The 22,276-nt window shown below is 49.7% G+C and overlaps 1 protein-coding gene across 3 annotated transcripts in view; it reads right to left on the bottom strand.

The window, feature by feature from the left end:
- The window catches only part of LRRN2 (leucine rich repeat neuronal 2), a 67,956-nt gene that overhangs the window by 3,058 nt on the left and 42,622 nt on the right, over positions 1-22,276 (bottom strand). Inside the window, exon 1 of one of the 3 annotated variants that reach the window (XM_025393452.1) lies at positions 1,323-1,425. The exons of the other annotated variants lie outside the window; for them this stretch is intronic. The gene's annotated coding sequence lies outside the window, so the exon portion shown is untranslated. Of the gene's footprint in view, positions 1-1,322; positions 1,426-22,276 lie in introns of those variants that run through there. 3 annotated transcript variants of the gene reach the window in all.

Here is a 22,276-nt window from a genome sequence, read left to right as displayed (position 1 = left end):
AGAGGACGCAGAGTTAAGGAGGTTGCAGAGAAGCAGTATCTACCCCTCCTCCCATGTTTGTTTGTTTGTTTAAAACAGAGTCTCATTCTGTCACCCAGGCTGGAGTGCAGTGGCACACTCAGCTCACTGCATCCTCCGCCTCCTGGATTCAAGCGATTCTCTTGGCTCAGCCTCCCAAATAGCTGGGATTACAGGCCTGTGCCACCATCCCTGGCTAACTTTTGTATTTTTAGTAGAGACGGAGTTTCTCCATGTGGGCCAGGCTGGTCTTGAACTCCTGACCTCAAGTGATCTGCCCACCTCAGTCTCCCAAAGTGCTGGGATTACAGGTGTGAGTCACTGCGCCTGGCCCCTCCCATATTTTTTGACTCAACAAGCCAAAAGAGCTGCAGAGGTCATGGCCAGGACTGTCCTCAAGGCTTTAGTGTCCTTTTCTATGACCTGCTCACAGAGCAAGTGACTGTGAGTCTTCAGTGAAGGAGAGGAAGGTGTGTGTGTGTGTGTGTGTGTGTGTGTGCGCGCGCGCGCGCACATGCACGTGTGTGTTTGAGAGGCAAGGAGAGTGGATGGGCTGAAATTATTGTTATCTTCAGAGTCCTTCTGAGCCCAGAGAGATGTAAGGTAGGTTCTCTAACCTTTCTTACCTCTTTCCTCCCAGCCTCCTTGGCTCAATGGGTAAATGGAGGATAAAATGGTAAGTTTCCAGAAATTCCTCTGGCAGTGTAAGTGGGAGGTGGGTGAGGATTGGTGGAAATAAGTACAACAGCTTCTAAAACCTGGGATGGGCTCCCCAGGACTCTAGAGGTGAAAGGCAGCCGACCTGATCCACACCCAGGCAGGCTGGGGGGTTCTGCTGCCTAGGATCCTCCGGGTGGGGATACTGCTGTGGTGTTTGCCAACTTCCTCACCCTGGAGGCAGGAGGTTTTCTCCTTTCCCAACAGCCTGGCAGAGTTGCCCAGCAGGAGGCAGTGGAGTTAAGAAGCCTGGGTCTGAGCTCCTCAGCTGTGCAGGTAAGGCCTTCTGTGACCCGGCCCCTTCACCTGGCTTCTCTTGTCACCACCCCACTTACCCGCTGCACACAAACCTGAGGTTACCGTGACATGCCACCCTTCTGATGTCTCCTCCTCATTGTCTTCCAGACAATTCCTACTTGTTCTTCAACGCTCAACTTTAACTTCAGTCACCACCTGCAGAAAGCTTCTCCAAAACTTCCCCACCTGGCTAAGGGGCTGGCTTTATGCTCTTAAAGTACTCACGCTTCCTACTGTCACAGTTCTCACCCCACCATGGGAAAACACCTCTAACTAGAGACCTGTCTTGCCTCTTGTGCCTGTAGTACAGGATGGGTGCCCAGTGTGTGTTGATTGTATGAATCAATCTCTGTGACTCCAGAGCTCCTTTCCCCAGGAGATTGGACATCACCCCTCCAATCGAGAATCCGAGCCACTGCTGTTTCCTCCATCCTGAGTGTGAGGAACCTATCCAGTTTCTCTCTTAGATCCCAGGGCCATGGAGGCAAGTATAGCCTTGGCCTAGAACCAAAGATGGAAACAAAAAGGGGCCAGACTATGTTGCCTTCTTAAGCCTGTTCTGACTCCTGAGTGGGAATCTGATTCCAGGTAAGTTTTTAGCTACAAGTGTCAAGGAAATGCACAAACACTTACTGAGCACCCACCATTGCTCAGGACTCTTCAAAGACTCTGAATGTCTTTTTTCACGTGACCTTCATAACAGGTATATGAGATAAGCACTCATACCTCCAGTTTGCAGATTAAGAGATTGAGGTCCTGAAGAGGTTAAAGAACTTGGCTCAAGTCACATAGCTGGCGAGCAGCAAGATACAAGAATCAACTCAAGTCCAGGGGGCTGTGTGCCGTTTACACTTCACATCTGTGCTCCCAGGTCTGTCTGGTCTGACTCTGCCCTGGGCTTCTGGAGGGTCTGGGATGTACTGACTGCCAAAGTTGCAGGCCATGTACCTGTTCTTGTCCCCTGGGGTGATGACTCCTTACCAGGCAGCTGCAAAAAGCTTGGAGCTATGTCTCCTGCCACTATCCAGGCAGGTGCCTCTCAGTGGGCCAGAGGGGTTCTTCGCCTATCTCATCCTGCTTCCAGGATGCTAGGGCTTGGGAGGGGAGTAGTTGGAGGCAGGGTCCCCTTCCCTGAGCAGGAACACAGCAAGCCTATTTACATTTGACTACTTCCCACTTTCCCCTGCAGCTATTTCTGAAGGTGGGAAAAACCACCGTGACTTAAAAGGCATAGAGGTTTTGCGTAGGGGTGTGTGTGCACTGAAACGTAAAACTCAAGGTAAACAAACACACATGCACACATGCATGCATGCCTGCATACATGTCCAAGGGGAACCCAGCTACCCAAGCCAGTGTATGGGGGTCAGGAAGTGGGGAGGGAATTTTGTGGTGTTCTATGTGGGTGAAAAGGAAGGAGGGAACAAGCTGAGTCTCCGAGAGGTCCCTGTTGTGGAACTGGATCTATGGCCAGTAGTCATGCCACACTTACATACCAGAGACCACTGACTGCCACCTAGACCTGCTGTGAGAGAGCAGACCCATCAGCAAATAGATCAGGACCCAAATCTCGGCCCTACCACTCACTACCCAAGCACCTGAGGCAAAGCTACTTGACTGCTCTGAGCAACCATTTCCTTCTGTGTTACATGAGATTGTCACTGGAATTAAATGAGCGTGTTGCGCACAGAAAGAACTGGACAAATGTTAGCTCCCTTCTAGCTCCAGTCATCCCTCAGGGTTAGGAGGTTCTCCAGCTATAGGACTTCTTAGGGGACAGTAGAAGTTGGCTCCTAGGGCTCAATAAGTTAGCAAGTGCCATGCTAATTGGGGAGGCAGGTTCAAAAACACAAAACAACTAGGAGAGCCCAAGACCTTTCCCAAGTGGAGAGAAGGGTGAGGGCTGGAAGAGGTGGAGAGGGGTCTCCAGCTGGGCCCCAGCATCTCCCTGACTTTTAGACCCTACCTGAGTCCAGTTTCCCTTCTTCATCAACACTTGGTTCTAAGAGCTGAGTCAGTGCTCAACTGCACTGAGGGGATCAAGGAACCATTTAAAACTTAATTGAAACCCTCCAGGCACTTGCCTTTCCCCTCCACCCAAGACTGCTGCCCCTTCCTTCCCTCCCCTGGTTAGGCTGGGTGGAGGAGGCAGAGGTTGTGGCTCCTGGGCTAGGAGCCTGGGGCTGGGCCTTAGGATCCAGAGGCAGTGACTTGAAGACTCATGCTCACACGGCACCTCTGACCCCAAGGCTTGGCAAAGGCCCAGGCAAGTCCACCCCCTCACTGCTGAGCATGCAGCCCTTTCCGGGATGCAGCTCAGAGCTGCCCACTCACCTGCCATCACCATCTAAGGCTGCCTTGCACATGGCCCGCTCATGCAGGCTGATCAGCAGTTTCTATCGGGGAGCTGCAGAGAAAGCTAACTGTCTTTCATCTGTAATCTCCAGGGGTGATCAGGAGTTCAGACTGTCACGTGTATACTTTCCCCAACTGGATTCCAAGCGGCCTGAGGCAGGGGCCATATCTTACATGCTTTTTGTGTCCTCAGAGCACCAAGTGTAGGATTGAGCATGTAGCGGGTGCTTGAGAGTGGCTATAGTGAAATGCGTAGAGAACACGCATTGCATTTAATCCCCCCAACAACCCTGCGTGTGGGCAAGAAGGGATTATTTAGCCCCATTTTGCCAGGGAGGCAACTGAGAGAAACATGAGGTGATTCATCAGAGGTTGCACAGCTTCTATGCAGTGGGGTCAGGATTCAAACCCAGGGTCTTTGACTCTACAGCCTGCCTCACCAGCCCAGCCAACGCGGATCAGCGCCTGTTTTACAGGAGCAGAGGGCAAGGCTGCCTCAGTTGCAAATCCCTTCAGAGAAAACCTGGGTCCTCAGGTCCTCCGCCCCACCTGTCCCCAGCTGGGCCCCTCAGCTCCTGTTCCTTGACTCCTGCCTAGAACGACCCCCTTGGGGGACAGTGTGGGGAAGGACACTGTTCCTGTGTGTGTGTGGCTGGGCCTGGAACCACAGGAACAAACAGAGCCAGCTGCTGCACACAAACCTCAGCCTGCCTTCTGAATGGGGGTTGTGGGCTGCTTTTTGTGCAGTGACTGCTGGCTAGCTGTGGGCTTCAGTGACAGGAGACAAAAGCCCTAGAGCTGTATTCCAAGAAGCAGGGTTGGTTGCCCACTCCAAGGGCAAGTTTCTCTCTTGGAAGGGCTGGTGCTGCAAACCCTGTCAGGCCTATGTCCTCCAGGCTGTTTCTGTGGATTTAGCAGAAACTGTGGAATTAATCTGCTACACTCCTGATTAAACTAAGACCTTTGGCAAAGGTCTGAAGGAAGAGTTTTGGAGAAGCTGTTGGTGCTTTCTCCCTTCCCTGCTTCTCAGGCCCGGGCCCCAGCACAGCTCCAGTGCTCCTGACTGGTATTGGTGGACACAGAGTCTTCTCTCCTCTCCTCCTCCCTCCTCTCCCTGGCGGTTCCCTGCCCAGCCCCCTGGGAGCTGAGGGTCCGGAGGGAGGGTGGCAGGCAGTGATCGATTGCCTGGCCTTGGCTGCTTCAGTGCCAGGACATCCCTCTCCCCCCAAAGCTGCGGAGACAGATGGGCGGCATAATTGAGTGTAGCGTTGATAAACTCCAGCCTCCTCACCAGCAGATAAGCGCTGGGTGGGAGGGATGCTGAGGGTGAGGAAGGCCAGTCCTCCATCTGCATACCTGGCCTCCAGCTCCTCCTGGGAGGTGAGCCTGGCCCCTCACTCCCACTTCCCATTTAATCACACATAACCAGAACCTCAGAGCTGGAGGAAACCTCAGAGCTGGAGGAGACCTCAGCCTCAGCATTTATCTGCTCTTCCAGAGTCTAATTCCATAAATAACTTATGTGAAGGAGGAGTGGTGGGGCGTGAGCCTGGCTCTGCTGCTCACTGTGTGACCTTGGGCAAAGTACTTAATCTTTCGAGCCCCAAATCCCCGAGCTGGGAAACGGGGATAATGCCTGCATCGCTTCTGGAACTGCTGTGAGGAGTATGGGATGTAAGGTGCACGAAGTGCCTGTTAGTTCCCTCCATTGCTTCCCAGCATTGTGGCCTCTCCTTTCATCTTATCATGCATTGGGTTGGCGCAAAAGTAATTGCGGTTTTGGCCATTACTTTTAATGCTAATACCTAATACTTCTCACTTCTCAATTTTTGTAATAAACTTTAAAAAATATTGTTGAGGCATAACATATGGACAGGAGAGTACATAAATGTCCCTGATCCCAACATGCATAGGTACAAGTGCAACCACCACCCAAATCAAGACATACACATTCCCAGCACTCCAGAAGCTTCCTAGGTACGTGCCCCTTCCCAGTCAATATCCAGCCCCAACCTGGAGCTAATCACCATCCCAACTTCTATCGCCACCAAGCAGTTTCATCTCGAAAACCCAGAATTCCCCTTCGTTTTCCACGACAAGTTGGGACCAGGGTCTTTGGAATTAGGTTACTCTGGCATTAAGGAACTTTAAATCCACTTCATTACTCCTCCTACTTCAAAGTGGGCTATAGCTTCTCCGTCTTATGTTTAACCTGTGATCTCCAGGAAGAGAGGCTGATTCTTCTCTCTCTTTCTAGAGTCCCCATATCTAAAAATTGCTCTCAGCTTTGCGGCTCAGCTCTGGGCAGCATCCTCATGGCCTGGGCCTGGGAGTGCCATGCTACCTTGAGGGAGGATGATGTGGGTGACCTCCTGGCCCCTGTGCCCCCTAGGCCTTCTCATCACAGAGTTCCAGGACACTAGGCAAGAGGATGGATTGGGGGTGGCCAGGAAGGAGGGGCCCAGACCTGCACTAACCACCCGTCCCCTGGGCCACTCTACTCGGCAGTCTCAGAGGCTCCTCCCATTCTGCTTGTCCTAAACACAACATCTCCTCCCACCATCTAGCCGTGCTGCATTGTTCCCATTGCCATCAGCACCATCGTCCACCAAAGGCTGGAAATGCCCATCCTCTTCAACTGCCCTCTCCCACCTCACACCCCTCACCAAAATGCTCACACTTAACCTTCTCTTTCCACTTCTGGCCTTGTCCCGTATGGTGGCCTCTTTCTTTCAGGCTCTCCTGCTCACCCGAGTGAGCCACACTTCCCTCACTGCCTCTCATTCCCAGACACGCTGCACTCTGGCTATTTTTCCTTCCACGCCTCGGGCCTCTCACTCTGCCTGCCACGCCCTTCCCCAACTTCAACTCTTCAACTTCTCTTCCGCTGTGAAAACCCATCCCAAATGCCACCTCCCCTGTGACGCTTTCCCTTAGAGAAGAGTGGTTCCTCCCACAGCTGCCCCCAAGACTCTCTGAACAAACCACAGTGGCAGCTTCCTCACTGTTAGGCCGTGAGTCTGTCTTCCTAACCAGGCTGAGAGCTGCTCGAGGAATGGATGGTTTGTTATGGATTTTTGTGTCCCTAGAGCCTAGTGTCATGCACTTTCCCTTGCAGGACTGAGGGGTACTCTGCCGGGAACTGTGAATCACAACCCATTAGTAGGTCATGAAAACAATTTAACGTGGGTCACGATCTACATTAAAAAAATGATAGAGAATATCAGACTGCATTGTATGCAGCCAGACTAAGCATTGTTTTGAGATGCTCCCCCTGCTATTTTATACACACACATTTGTGCACTGGGACATGATACAAGGCTTTTTCTTTTCTTTCTTTCTTTTTTTTTTTTTTTTGCCTTGGGCTGTAGCTATAAAAGCTTGAAAACCATTACCCTGAGAATCTCTCTTTTGGGAAAATGAGTCCCTTCAACTTTAGTTGACACCACTGGGATGCTAACAGAAAGCAAAGTCTCAGAGGAAAGATGTGGCATTCCTGAGTGTCTTCCATGTACCAGGACTTCTATTTGCTAGCCACTTTATATTCCTCATCCCATCCTTCTGCGAGGGACATACTTTCCAGATGAGAAACCTAAGCTCCACAAAGCTAAGGGGCCAGACTGAGGTCCCACAGCGAGCGTGTAGAGGAGCCAGGATCCGAACCCCATCACCAGCCCTTAACAGTTCCATGATTTCGGTGCCAGGGCTCACCTGACCTCCAGGGCTGTCATGGTGGGAAGGGACTGGAGGGCATCTGCTGGGCAAAGGTGAGGCTTCTTTTTTCACACTTGCCCTCCCCTCCTTTCTGGGATGAGAGGGGTCAGGGTTCCAGGAAACCCCCCTTGTTGGGCCTGGGAGGGGAGGGACTGTCCTCAGGCAGGAATCTCTGTCTTCCCAGGTCTCCTGGCCGGCCCAAGCAGAGAGTGTTAGAGCTCTGCTGCCTGGAAGGCAGCCTGTCTCATTATTTCTTAATTAGGAGTGGAAGGTGCCAGTAGGTAGCACAGAGTCATTGCCGTCTGCGTGCACTGCACCAAAAAAGCCTGCAGGGGAGCCGAGCCAGCCTGCTGGGGGCACGGAGGCAGCTCCAGGCTGCATCTCACTGCCACTTGCTGCCAGGCTTTTGCTGATCCTCAGAGGAAACTTTTCTGACCCCCTGCACCACCTCCTGGGCTCCCATGATGCCCTAGTGTGCCTCCATCCTAAACTGGCTGGCTGGCTGTCTCCCCGACCAGACTGTGAGCTCCTCTGAGGCAGGAACTGTACTCCAAGTTGCCAGTTCTTCCAACAGTCTAGACACAGTGGTAGCTCAGAGAATATCAGGAGAAGGAAAGAAAGAGGGAGGGAGGGAAGAAGATAAAGGCAAGGCAGGCAAGGCAAGTGGGGAGGGGGCTGGCTGTCTCAGAGCTCAGGTGGCTCCATTGCCTATGGGGTGGGCAGTGTCTGGGCTCAGACCCTCTGCCTCCTTCCTTTCTGACAGGAAGGAGACAAGCATCATCCCAGAGCCTGTGTTCCCTGGGCAATACCCGGGTCACTACAGGCATGGCCTCTTCAGCCCTTCCTTGGTCACTGGCCCCCAGGTGAAGAGGGCATTCATCTCTGACTCAAGTTCTTGCCTCTGGATTTGCCATGCTCCTATGACAGTCTTCACCCTTCTGAAGCTCTTTCCGGCTCCCCTTCCAGAAATCCCGCAGGTTCCACCGACCTCTCTGAGAGCGTAGGCGAGTGGTTGAACGGCGGGCTTTAGAGACAGTGTGGCACCAGAGTCCTATGCTGGCTGTGTGATCCTGAACCTCCTCACTGAGATTCTCATCTGCAAGATGGAGACAGACCTGCCTCATAGCGAGGGGGAATCTGAAAAAGATGTCTAGAGAGTGCCTGGTGCTCATTAGAGTTTCCTGCCCTTTTTATCCACTTTGATTTCTTAGAGGCACATTTCCCTGGTAGGGCTTCGAGACCACCTTTGTACTAGGTGTACTCAGTCTCTTAGGTGGGCAGCGTCTTCCTTGGAACCTTCCCAGTGCAGGTGACACTCCTTCCTAACAGAGCTGCCCTGTCTGATGTCAACTATAAGCACTCCCTGCAGTCTCCAACCGGGATCCTAGTTCTAGTTGTCAGGACGGCTCTAGGACTCAGTTCATTTAAAGATCACTGGTGTTGGACACAACGCTCACCCAATAAACAACTCAGCACCAGCTCCTCCTGGCTTAGGGGAGCAGCTTCTGTGCTTCCCCACATGCTCTCCAGAAGGGTCGAGAGTGCCCCTCCCCTACCAGAAGAATTCTAAATGTCCCAGCTGATGGCTTCCCATAGACGTTCCACGCTGGCCACAGTTGCAAGCCTCAGATGGGCAGCCAAGCCCAGTGCTGACCCATGAGCTTCTCCACCTCTCTGCATCAGGAGTCAGGTCGGAGTGCTGAACAGACCCTGCAGCATGGCTCCTCCAGCAGTCTGGGCCCCAAGACATCCCTTTAGCCCCAGTGGATCCCTGGAACAGAGGCAAGGGCACGGGGGAAGGGGAAGGAAGACTCAAGAGCAATACAAGCGATAGTCTCTCCTGTCCCATGCCTTCGCACATGCAGGGACCTTGCCCACAAGTCCCCTTCCTCACCTGCGTATCTGGGGAATTCCTTTCCATCTCTGAAGTCACAGTTTATGCTGTACCCCTATGTGGTCTTCCCTGACGACCAGGCTCCACCACCAACTCAAAATAATCAGTCCCTTGCTCCTTCCTCCACCCTCAAGAATCCACATCCGCAAAGAAAATGTGCTATGTATACACTGACATGATTTGGCTGTGTGCCCACCCAAATCTCCTCTTGAACTGTACCCCCATAATTCCCACATGTTGTGGGAGGGACCCGTGGGAGATAATTTGAATCATGGGGGCAGTTTCCCCCATACTGTTCTCGTGGGAATAAGTGTCACAAGATCTGATGGTTTTATCAGGGGTTTCTGCTTTTGCATCTTCCTCATTTTCTCTTGCCGCCACCATGTAAGAAGTGCCTTTCACCTCCTGCCATGATTCTGAGGCCTCCCCAGTCATGTGGACCTATAAGTCCAATTAAACCTCTTTTTCTTCCCAGTCTCAGGTATGTCTTTATCAGCAGTGTGAAAACAAACTAATATATGCACCATGGAATACTACACAGGCATCAAAAGAACATGGCCTTTGCAGCAGTGTAGGTGGAGCTGGAGGCCATTGTCCTAAGCAAATTCACGCAGGAACAGAAAACCAAATACCACATCTTCTCATCTATAAGTGGGAGTTAAGTATTGAGCACATATGGACATAAATATAGGACCAGCAGACACTGTGGACTACTACAGCGTGTGGGGGGGGGGGCGGTTAAAAACCTACGTATCAGGTATATGCTCACTACCAGGGTAACAGGAGCCATACTACAAACCCCAGCGTCACGCAATATTCCTGAGTAACAAATCTGCACATGGATCCCCCTGTACATAAAATAAAAGTTGAAATAAAAAAAATTCACATCAAATATGACGCTCATCTTCTCTCTCTCAGACTGCGAGCTGCTTGAGGACAGGGACAGTGGCTTTATGGCCCTGGATGAATATAGGGAAGCACCACTGCTTTCGAGGTGAATGAGGCCTTAGTTAAGGAGGTTTGGGTTTCCTGCCTCCAAGTGTCAGAGGTACTGAGGAAAGGACCCTCAGGGCAGGGTCAGGTGGGGGTGAGTGAGACCTGGTCAGAGGGGCTGGGCTCTGGTGGCTGAGGAGAAAGGGAGGCAGAGAATGGGGAGCAGCCCAGTTAAACATGGAGAAAGGCCAAGCCCCTTCTAACGGAAAAGGAAAATGAAATCAGAATGAAAATTGATGAGGCGGAGAGAAAAGGAGACTCATTTCATCAGCAGGTTTGCCAGACGAAGCTCTAGATAAATCAACCCGTGGAAGGAGTCCTGGTCTCGGGGGCGCTGCCTGCTCCCTCTGCCAGCTGTCCAGGAAGCCTGGAGATAAATGGCTGCAGCTGAGGCCCCGAGGCGGGTTTGTCTTTCCTTCCCACTAACCGCAAGACAATGGCTTGCCATCCTGGCCACCTCCTCCAATGCCCTGGCCATTCCCTCTCCCAGGCCTTCTCCTGTGCCCCTCCTCAGTCCCACAGACCTCTCCCTGGGCAGTCCTCTGCACCCCGCCTTGCCAGGGCAGGCCAGTGGACAGTGTTTCTCAGAGACTGCTTCCTGCCTTCCACCCCTCACTCATCTCCAAAGCCAGATGGGGGAAGCAGAGCTGGTAGATGCAGCATGGGACAGGGCTGGCTCTACTCCCGGCTTGGGGACAGACTTTGGATGGTGTCTTCTTCCTTCTCTAGGCCTTGGGTTTCTCATCTGCAAAATGAGGGGGTTGGGCTAGAGCAGCGGTTCTCATACTGTAGTCCATGGACCAGTAGAATTCACATCACCTGGAAACTTGCTAGAAATGCCGGTTCCTTGGCCCACCCAAGACCTCCAGAATCAGAAACCCTGAGGGTGGGCCCTAGTCACCTGTGTTTGAACAATCCGTGCAGGTGGTTCTGATGTACGCTGAAGTTTGAGGATTGCTGGCTAGCTAATCTCAAACCTCCTCTCCAGCTCAGATTAGAATTCTACAAACCAAGAAGAGTGACGCCTAGAGTGTTCAATCTAATATATATATATATACATGTGTATATGATGAGCTGCTTATACCCTGACAGATTGGGTGGGTATTCAAGACTTCCCTCACCTCCTCTGTCCTGGCCACAAGGGAACTCTTATCCATTGAGCATGAACTAGAGCCCTGACCTTATCCCAGGCACTGTAAGGATGTGAGGGCTGCAAATACAAAGTTATGGGGGAGGGCAGGTGGGGATTCACAGGTTAGAAAGAAAACCAAACCAGTCCACTAGAGGATGATAAAAGTTGTCACACAGCAAGGGCAGCAGGGCACAAGCTAGGGGAGACGGCATGATTCTACCTTGTATAGGAAGTTAGACAAACATTCAGAGGAATTTACTAAAAATCACTGTACACTAAAAATGGCTGAATTTGATGGTATGCAAATTATACTTCAATAAAGCCATTGGAAAATCCACAGGGGTAGTGTTGCTGGAATCCACAGGCCAGTAATGCACAGATAGGAGGCACTAGGAGCAAAGGTCCCGAGATTCAAACATATGAGGTGAGTTCCAAGCAGTGAGTGGCTCCCCTTGGGGCCTGAGAGTGTGGGTGACGTGATGAAGACGGCGGAGCAGCACGCCAGAGGCAGAATGGTCTGGACACAATAGCCAGGCAGAGGCCAACCAAAGGAGGCATATAAGGCAGTAAGCAGCTGGGTGCAGGGGCTCACGCCTGTGATCTCAGTGCTTTGGGAGGCCAAGGGAGGCTCATTTGAGTCCAGGAGTTTGAGACCAGCCTGGCCAACACAGTGAAACCCTGCCTCTTCAAAAAAAACAACACACACACACACACACACACACACACAAAAAAAAACACCTATGTGGATGTGGTGGCTCATACCTGTAGTTCTAGCTACCGGGGAGGCTGGGGTGAGAAGATCGCTTGAGCCCAGGAGTTCAAGGTTGCAGTCAGCTATGACTACACGACTGTACTACAGCCTGGGCAACAGAGCAGGACCCTGTCTCTAACAATAAAAGCAAACTCAAACCCAAACAAACAAAAGGCAATAGCTACAACAGCCATCAATAATAATAGGTCGTTCAGATCAAATGCACCTTGCAATGAAAATTATTCCATATTGGCCGGGTGTGGTGGCTCACACCTATAATCCCAGCACTTTGGGAGGCCAAGGTGGGCAGATCACTTGAGGTTAGGAGTTTGAGACCAGCCTGGCAACAAGGTGAAACCCCGACTCTACTAAAAATACAAAAATTAGTGGGCCTGGTGGCATGCACCTGTAATCCCAGCTTCTCAGGAGCCTAAGGCAAGAGAATCACTTGAACCCGGGGGGTGGAGGTTGCAGTGAGCTGAGATCGTGCCACTGCATTCCAACGTGGGTGACAGAGTGAGACTCTGTCTCAAAAAAAAAAATTCTTCTGTATTCACAATCCTATGTTGCTATGGTCTGAATATATCCCACAAAATCCATGTACTGGAAACTTATTCTCCAGTGCAACAGTGTTGGGAGGTGGGGCCTTTTGGGATGTGTTTAGGTCATGAAGAAATAAATTACTATTGTAAAAAGGCTTGACAGAGAGAATTTTTTTTTTTTTGTCTGTACCTTCTGCCATATGAGGACGCAGCATTTGAGGCACCATCTTGAAAGCAGAGAGTAGCCCTCACCAGATGCTGGCACTTTGTCTTGGACTTCCCAGCCTCCAGAACTGTAAGAAATAAATTTCTGTTCTTTATGAATTACCCATTCTGTGGTATTCTGTTAGAGCAGCACAAATGGACTACAATATATGTGATTCTCACGGTAGCCCTCTGAAGTCAAAGGGGCCATTATCCTCATTTTAGTGGAAAGAAGATAAGTGACTTGTCCAAGTTCACACCTAAACAAGTAACGAGGCTGAGGCTAGAAGATACAGTATGCTTCCAAGTCCAGTCTTTATTTTTCCAGTGAGAGGGCAATGATGCTAATGGTAGTCATTGACTGAGCACTGGTTAGTAGCCAGGCCTTGGGCTAGGTGCCTCACTAGAGGGATTGTGTTGAACACTCACAGTAACACTGTGATGTGGAAATTACCAGCCCCACTTCTCAGATGTGAGAGAGAAGGTACCCAGCCCGGAACATTCAGTTGGTAAAGCCAGGACTCAAACTTGCTTCTGGCTGGCCCTAACACCTGTGCTCTAAACCCCAACCCCACATCACCCTCCTCCAGCCCCCGCTGCCCAGCTCTCCTTCCACTTCCTCAAGCCTGGAATAGAATGAGGAGATTTCCAGTTGACTTATTCAAGCTCCGCTGGGCCTGGGCCAAGCCAAGAGAAAGAAACTGGCCCCTGGCCTAAGCTCAGCAGCCCTTCTTCAAGAGAAGGCCCTTTCCAATCTGGCAGAGGCTTCCTCTCCTCCACACCCATCCATGCCTTCTGAGCCCAGTGCACCCGCTGTGGGAGCAGCGGCTCCCAGGGCCTCCAAGCCTGTGGAAGGAAATGCTTCCATCTGTGATCAATAACAGGCATAATTCAATGACTGCGGCAAGTACAAAAGAGTGTGGGTTAAATCAATATTTAGAAGCTTTGAAATTAAACTAATTAAGAGCAAGCCTTAATGATTTTTACTGTCTGGGAATAAAAAAGACAAAAAGCCCACCAATATTTCATGATTTTACTTTAGTAGCTTGTAATAATTTGGGAAGAGCAGAAAATGAAAAGTGCTCTCAGCCAGCCCTACATCCTGAATTGCAGGGGAGGGAAGCACCTGGTCCTTGGGAATAGAAGACGTGGAGGAGAGAACGAATGGGATGGAGCCCACTGTGCAAACAGCATGTTGTAAAAGGCCCTTGGCTTGGAAGTCAGGGACTGTTATGGGTTGAAGTGTGTTCCTCAGAAAGATATATTGAAGTCCTAACCCCCAGTACCTGTAAAGATGACCTTATTTGGAAATAGTGTCTGAAGATGTAATCACCTGATGATGAGGCTATTATGGAAGGCCCTAATTCAATATGACTGGTATCCTTATAAGAAAAAAAAAAAAAAAGCTGTGTGAAGACAGAGGCACACAGGAAGGTGCCATGTGCCATGGAGACAGATGGAAGTGCTGCAGCTGTGAGCCAAGGAACACCACCAATTGATGGCCACCACCAGAAAGCAGGAAGAGGCAAGAAAGAATCCTCCTCTACAGGTTTCAGAGCGAGGATGGTCCTGCTGACACCTTGACTTTGAACTTCCAGCCTCCAAATCTGCAAGACAATACATTTATGTTGTTTTAAGCCATCCCAGTAACATAGGCACCCTGAGTTCTAGTTCCCACTCTGCTGCTTTCTAATTGTGCAAGTTTGGGCAAGATGCTTTATCTCTATGAGCCTCAGTTTTCTCTACTGAAAAATGGGAATAAGACTAGTACCATCTCTTTTTTACAGAGATGTACAGCTAAAATGAAACTATGAGTGTGAAATACGCATGGTGAACTGAGAAGTACTATACAGATGTGACCTAGGCTCACTGCATAGTGGGAAAAATCTGGGAAGGGATTCAGGAGCCATTGGTCAGGTGGGCAGGAAGCTTCCTGCCTACTCACAGGACCATTCTAAAGATCCAATCAGATCACAGGTGTGAGTTCACTCTGTTTTGTTAGCGATATATGCATAAAAGGTGTTTTTGTTGTTCTCAACAATGATCTTATTTGCTGACTACCGAACCCTAGTTCTCTCATCTGTAAAATAAAAGCGTTGAACAATATTATTTTAAAGGTATTTTCCAGCATTATTCTCTGGGCTTATATATATTTACATATAAGTAAATATTAATATATAAATATTTTAAATGTAATGTGTCTTGGCAGCCCCAACCTTGTTCTCATCCTTAAACCTCTCTCCGCAGCCCACTGCAATTCAGAGAGGGTGTCATCCCAGCTCGTGGAGAGAGGTCAGGACTACTCTGGAGCCTTGCTCACCTCTGTTCCTTGCTGCAGGGGTTAAGGGAGAGAGAACCACAGCAGTTGTCCAGTCCTCTCTTGAGTGAACCAGGCATGAAGGGAACAGGAAACCATGCAGGCAGCAAATATAATCTCTATCGATCACGAGATGGCTGGCATCCCAAGTCCGGCGGGCTTCCAGAACTGTTCATCTTAAATAAATGTTCCTAATGACCCACTCGTACTTAACACCAGAGCTCTGTCTTAAAGTGCAGTGGAAAAGGGCAGCTGAGCAAGGAGCTGCTGCTGCTGTGCTGAGCCTCTTCCTTAGCTGCAAGGGTAGAATGTTCTCAGGTGGTCTCAGAATTTTGGAAGGAGCTGTACCTTGCAGCAGTGAGAATTCCAAATGGAAGGACCAACCTTCCTGCCATGTGACAACCAACATTCTTCCCAGACAAGTATCACTGCACAGAATGAGCATCTGTTGGCACATCGCCCTCACAGGGACAGGCAACGGCAGCAGCATCACCAGGATGACCATCTCATTATCACAACGCCATCGTGAGATTTACCTCCACCATCCCTACGGTCCGCCCACCTGCAGCCGGCCATCTCTGTTAATGTCACCAGCCCCATCTTTGCCGTATGAATCCCCTGCTCGCTGCCATGACCACACTCACTTAACACCTTCCACGAGCATCATCATTCTCCTCCAGCCACTGTCACAGTCCTGGTCATCACAGCTACCCTGATCACCATCAGAACACGCATATGGCCTCATTGCTGTGATGTGTACAGAACCCGAAACAGACGCAGCTTCTGTAATTGGGAAATACACATTGGATAATGAGACCCCCAATGATGCTAACATGAAAATAAGTGGATTCACATGCACACAGAGGGGCACACTCAAAGAAGGATGACCATGGACATACAAATGACAATCATTTGCATCCTGTTATCTCTGTTCTTCAACTCTGGCTGCACCATAGAATTACACGGGGATCTTTTAAAATATACGAATGCTGGCCAGGCTCATACCTGTAATCCTAACACATTGGAAGGCCAAGGCAGGAGGATTGCTTGAGCCCAGGAGTTTGAGACCAGCCTGGGCAACATAGTGATCTGAAAGACTTAGGGGCATCCGCACAGAGCAGAGCTGGCCAACTGGTCTTTCTGTGGGCAGTGGGCTACAAGGTGCATGCCTGTAGTCCTAGCTATTCAGGAGGCTGAGATAGGAGGATTCCTTGAGCCCAGGAGGTCAAGGCTGCAGTAAGCTATGATCGCACGACTGCACTCCAGCCTGGGAGACAGAGAGTGACTCTGTCTTTTAGAATAAATAAAATAAAATATGTTGATGCCTACTTCCCACTCTAGACCAATTAAATCAATCTCTGAGGTATAGGATCCACACATGTTGTTAAAAAAAAACTTCCCAGGATTTCTTTGTAAATTTTATATTTAAAAAAAAACATTGTAAGCAAAAATTGAACCCCATAGTTGTTGATACTGAAATATTTAGGGAAAAGTGTACTGATGTCTGTAATTTACTTTGAAATGCACCAAAATTAAGATGGATTGATAGAGGAATGGATAGATGGAGAGAGATGTGATAAGGCAAGTCTAATAAAAAGGTTAATGGTAGAGTCTAGGTGGCGGGTAGATGATTGCTCACTGTAAAATTCCCTTGACTTTGCTGTATGTTGGAATTTTTCATAATAAAGTATTGGGGGGAAAATCCCCAAATGGTTTGAATGTGAAGCCAGGACTGAGAACTATTACTTCTGAAGGAAAAATCCATAAAGCAAATGAGCTTCTCTTTCCTCTACCGTCCACATGTGAAAGAACATTCCTACTTTCTCATCAAAGCAGTCAGATCTAGCCCAATGCTTCCCCGCCCTTCTCAAGCCAGGGCACATATAGACGAGAGTAATTGTACAGTGTACTGGGGAGAGGGTAGTGGCTGCTGGCAGCCAGAGGGAGCGGCTTGGGGAGACGCTTGGCTGCCCCAGGCCCCACAGGGCTGCCCTGAGTGCCAAGGGCTGTGCCTGACGCCCACTGTCCACAGCCAGACCAGCTGACCAGCTCTGCTCTGTGCAGATGCTCCTGAGTCTCCCAGTTCTAAAACACAGCTCAGCATTCTTAGCAAGGATTAAATCCTTTCCCAGACCAGAGTCTGCCTACTGCAGCATGTGACACGTGTGTGTGTGTGTGTGTGTGTGTGTGTGTGTGTCTGGGGGCAGTCACTGAGAGGGTGGTAGAGAGGACTCTGCGGGAAGGCCCCGACCCCCGGGCCTCATCTGTATGCTCCTCCACACCCCGCTCACCCTGTGGGGGAGTGCCATGGCAACACCGTGCTCTTTAGACACAGGAGTTTGTGCTGCCATCGCAAAGCAGCATTAGGCAATTTAATTAAGGAGCTGGCAGCAGACAAACTTTGTGAGTTAAAGGCATTTTATTAAATCCCATTGTATTATGCAGCTCAGTTCCCCCAGGAGCTGCGGAGCTGGGGGAGGACAGAGGAGAATGTGCTAGGGTTTTCTTTTCCTTTCCTTGCTTTTCTTCTGGTCTCCCTCCTGCTTTGTGAAAGCATTCACTGAGTGTAGGGGGACCCCAACAGTGATTGCCTGCTCTCCTCCCCGCCTCCCCTACCCCGAGCATCAGGCCTTGGCATGACGCCTGCAGGCAGAGGCCTGGGGAATATAATCACCAGCGCTCATCTCACGCATTACTGTTCGCAGAGCCCGAGCGCTGTCGTGGTGATCTGGGGCCAGGCCTCCGACCTGCTTTAGTGTTCACAACAGGACTCAGCTCTGCACTTTTGTGCACCATTTCATTGAATTCCCCCACACCGTTGGAGGCAGAACTACTGGCACCCCTATTTTACAGGCAAGGAAACTGAGGCCTACAAAGGTGAAGTAACTTGCCCAAGGTCTTCTAAGTAGTACATAGCGAGGAAGCAATCCTAGACTTGCCAAGAGGTCATGTGGAGATCTTTAGGGCCCCATGATGCCTAATCTGTGCTAAGTGAAGCAGGGCTTCAGGGCTTTAGGGCTCTCAGTGAAATCCCAGACCGAAGAAGCTGTCTATCTGCCTGGCTAGTGGGACGCCACCCCCAGGCTCCTGCTCTCAGGCTGGGGAAGGGTTGTTGGGCTCCGTAAGCCTGCTGAATGACCCTGCCCTGAGATGGCCATCCCCTGGCAGGGCAGCCTCAGCTCCCACCTTTGGAAGTCCTTCCCCTGTTTGCAAGTGGTGGCACGGCCCCCTGGGTAGCTCTGGAGAGGGCCACAGGCCTCCAGGAGGCTCCTGGCCATAAGGGCCCGCTCAACCTCCTTAGCTGGTCAGCGTGGCTTGATGGAGAGAACCCAGGCTTAGGAGCCCAGAGCTGTGCATTCCAGTGCCAGGTCTCCATTGAGCAAGGGGTGACACGTCTTTTACTCTACAAAGATTCATTGAGCCCAATCCTGTGCACAGGATCACAGAGATGAATAAGACAAGGTGCTGCCCTCCAGACATGTACAGAGGAACATCCTCCTGGGCTCAGTTTCCTCAATTCTAAAATGGGAGTAGTGGCCGGGCATGGTGGCTCATTCCTGTAATCCCAGCACTTTGGGAGGCCGAGTTGGTAGGATCTCTTGAGGCCAGGAGTTCAAGACCAGCCTGGGCAACATAGTGAGACCCCATCTCTATAACAACTTTTTTTTTTTTTAATTAGCCTGTTGTGGTGGTGCACACCTGTAGTCCTGGCTACTTGAGAGGCTAAGGCAGGAAGATTGCTTGAGCCCAGGAGGTGAGGCTGCAGTGAGCTAAGAATGCACCATTGCACTCCAGGCTTGGGTGACAGACGGCACTGTCTCTAAAGTAAGCAAGTAAATAAATAAATAAATACAATTTAGGTAACGACATATGCCTTGTATAGCTAAAATAGATGCCATAAAATTAGCTAATTTCATTAAGGGCTTACTCTCTGCCAGGCCCTTACCATTCACTATCTCTTTTAATCCTCATAAAACTCTATTATATTATTATCCCCATTGTGCCGATGAGAAAACTGAGGTTAAAAGAAGTTAAGCCTCCTCCTGCCCAAGATCATACAGTTAGTAAGAAGCAAGAATCCATGCTCTTAACAAATCATATTACGATTTTACACACGTACATACATATGTGTTTATATTATATAATTATATATAAACAACAGCTTTGAAATATAATTCATATACCATAAAGTCACAATCACATCATATTTGAAAAGTAAATTAAATAGCTGGATGTGCCATGGTCTTAGTCCATTTGGGCGGCTATAACAAAATATTATAAACCAGGTAGTTTATAAACAACAAAAATTTATTGTTCATGGTTCTGGAGGCTGGGAAGTCCAAGATCAAGGAGCTGGCATATTTGGTGTCTGGTGAAGGCCTGCTTCCTGGTTGATGGATGGAGGGCCATCTTCTCATTGTGTCCTCACATGGCAAGAAGGGAGAGGGAGCTCTCTGGGGTCTCTTTTATAAGGACACTAATCCCGCTCAGGTGGGCTCCACCCTCATGAGCTTACCTCCTGAAGGCCCTGCCTTGTAACACCATCACACTGAGGGGTTAAGATTCAACATAGAAACTTTGGGGAGACACAAACATTCAGACCATAGTGGCCGCCAAACATAAGGATGCATTATTATCAGATAGAAGAAACAGGTTTCTGAAAGTGGGACTTCTCCTCCTGGAAGAGCGTTCAGGGGCTGTAGCAAGTGGAGTCTATGGAACAGGCTATGCAGTTCCTTCCGAGGAGACTGTGAGGCCTGGCTCCTCTCTCCCTTCTCCACCTCTTTTCTTGACTCTTCTCTCTCTTCTCTACCCATTCCCCATGCTTGCTTTCCATCCATCACCATCTTTTCTGACCCCATGAGGCCCTGAAGTTTCCACGGAGTTCTGGGGTCTCCTCTACCCATCTCCACTCCCTTGCCCCACCTGGCAGAGACTGAGCAGCCATGAGGTGACACCTTCAGAAGCCTCCAGATGGATGGATGTGTGGAGCAGGCTAGGGAGGACAGAGCTGGCTGCAGGGGAAGCCAAAAGGCTAACTCAAGACCACACAGTTCCACACCATTACCGTCCAAGTCTCCCAGGAAAACAGCGGCATTGAGGGTTTGGCATTAAGACAGTTAATCTGAATCTAAATCCAGGAGTTCTAATAACAGCTCTAGCACTTACCAGGGTTAAAAAAGAAAAAGAAAAAAAAAAAAAAAAAAACCACCATGACAAATAGACCCAGGGAAGGCCATGAAGAGAGTTCTCATGCTTGGATGCCTGATAACAAAAACTATCAAAAAGATTGCAAAAGCCATAATATTGCACAAAGACCATTGAAACCTTACACAAAAAATATTTCTGCAAGGACATCTGTCCACAGCTAGCTATCCAACCTCAGACTGGTGTCACCCTTGTTATTGATCTTTGTAGCCAAGGATAATTATTTCAAAACAATTATGTAATCCTCCTCATCTTTTCTTTTAAAAATCTTTGTCTTATTTTACCTTCCTGAATACACACATGTAGTTTACTATGGCATGCGGATTCCCAGTGCAATGCTCTATTCCCAAATAAATATCTTCTTCTTTTGCAGAGCCTCTCTGTTCATTATTTAGGTTGACACCAGCTATAGGACAATCTCACTGACTCCAGTTTCTTTTCATCTATAAAATGGGGATAAAAATATCTGCCTTGAATTTTAATAGACACCATTTATCAAATGCTAACTATGTGTCGGGCCTTTCACAAAGCTTTAAAAAAATTTTAATCCACACAACAACCCTACGAGAGTAATATTACATTTACTGATGGTGAAATGGAGGCTCAGAGAAGTTAAGCAACTGACCCAAGGTCACACAGCTAGTACATGTATTAACAGAAGCCACAATGTAAGTCCAGTGCTGTGTGATGCTGAAGCTCTCACTTTTCACCACCACACCAACTACCTGGCTGTGAGGGAGCCTACGGGATGATGCATGTGAAAGTGTTTGTAAGCGGAAAACTCCAGCACAACTAAAGCACGGGTCTTCCCCCACCTCTTCACATGGTTCTACTATAGCTCAGTCAGTTTTCTCCCAGTGAGGTAGGAACAAGGGCCAAATCCACTCTCTAATGCTGCAGGAGCTATGCACCCTCCCATCTGCAGCCAGGGCTGCAGGTGTGTGTGTGTGTGTTGTGTATCTGTGCGCATGAGTGCACATGTGTATTAGGGGAGGTGGCAGGCAGAGGGGTGCAGTGGCAGACCAGGTAAAGCAGCTTGGAGGGGAGCAGATTTGGAGGCTGTATTAGCCACTGCTCTTGCTCTCCTGGGCACAAGGCCCGGATGGTGCCAGCTCATTTTCACAGCCATTTTCCCAGGGAATTAACAGGGGGAACATTCTCTCCTGTAATAATGATAAAAATAATAATAATTAACATGTCTGTAACTTATATTTCTCTAGCACCTCTCTCCCCAGACCTCAAAACTTTGGGCAAACAGCGAATCTACTGGCTTTATAGTCACACCCCTGGGACTGGGAAGCCTTAGGTATTGCCAGATTTTCTGTCTTCTCCAGCTGGAAGACAGGTGCAGGTGTACGTGGGACTGACCTGTGCCAGGAGCTACCCTTTGAGTGCCACTAGCAGAGGGGTGAAACGACCCCAGGCACCCTGTCTCCCGGCTCTGCACTCCCATCAGCCCTCACATTTGGGTCCATCCTGCGACCAGGAGTAGCAGGGTAGGCAAGGGAGGGAAAGAGCTGCCAGCTCTCTTTGCCAAACTTTCAAACGGTCCCCAATCCACCCTCTATGCCCCACCACACAGCTGGCTCTGCCTCAGGAAGGGCTGCCCCGGCCTCTGCAGCCAGCAGGGACCATGTCCAGCAGGACTCGTCCCTACAGGGGATAGCTGATGGCTTTCTCTGGTCTCGGCCAGGAGTCATTACCCCCACAATGTCTAGTTTAAACAAGTGATTAGGCAGCTCTATTAAGAGCACACGTGCTTCCTGCCAGAGAGGAACAGGAACCTGCAGAGGTAGTTGAGGGTGAGAGGAGGAGGACCTCAGGGGTCTTGCAGCAACGGGCTCTTCTACAAAGCATTTTCCAGCCCATCCCCTGGAAGGTGGAGCACCTAAGTGTTTCACAAGCCAGCATCCTGAGGGGCTCAGAGCCTGATAGACTGATTTTCAGACATGGAGCCAAATCCTGACTGTCGGACAGCCCACCCACACCATGATGGACATGAAGAACCCTGAGTCATTTAAACAGACAGATAACCCAAAGCTCTCATTATGGCCAGTGCTTCAACCTCCCCACACAGGGCGTTGCCAACACACTCTTCTAAAACAATTACTTCATCTGAGTTATATTTCCTTTGTTT

Source organism: Theropithecus gelada, chromosome 1 (genome assembly GCF_003255815.1).
Source record: "Theropithecus gelada isolate Dixy chromosome 1, Tgel_1.0, whole genome shotgun sequence".
In the NCBI taxonomy this organism is placed as follows: Eukaryota; Metazoa; Chordata; class Mammalia; order Primates; family Cercopithecidae; genus Theropithecus; species Theropithecus gelada.
Note: the sequence above shows the minus strand (reverse complement) of the source record. Positions and strands in the feature narration are given on the sequence as shown.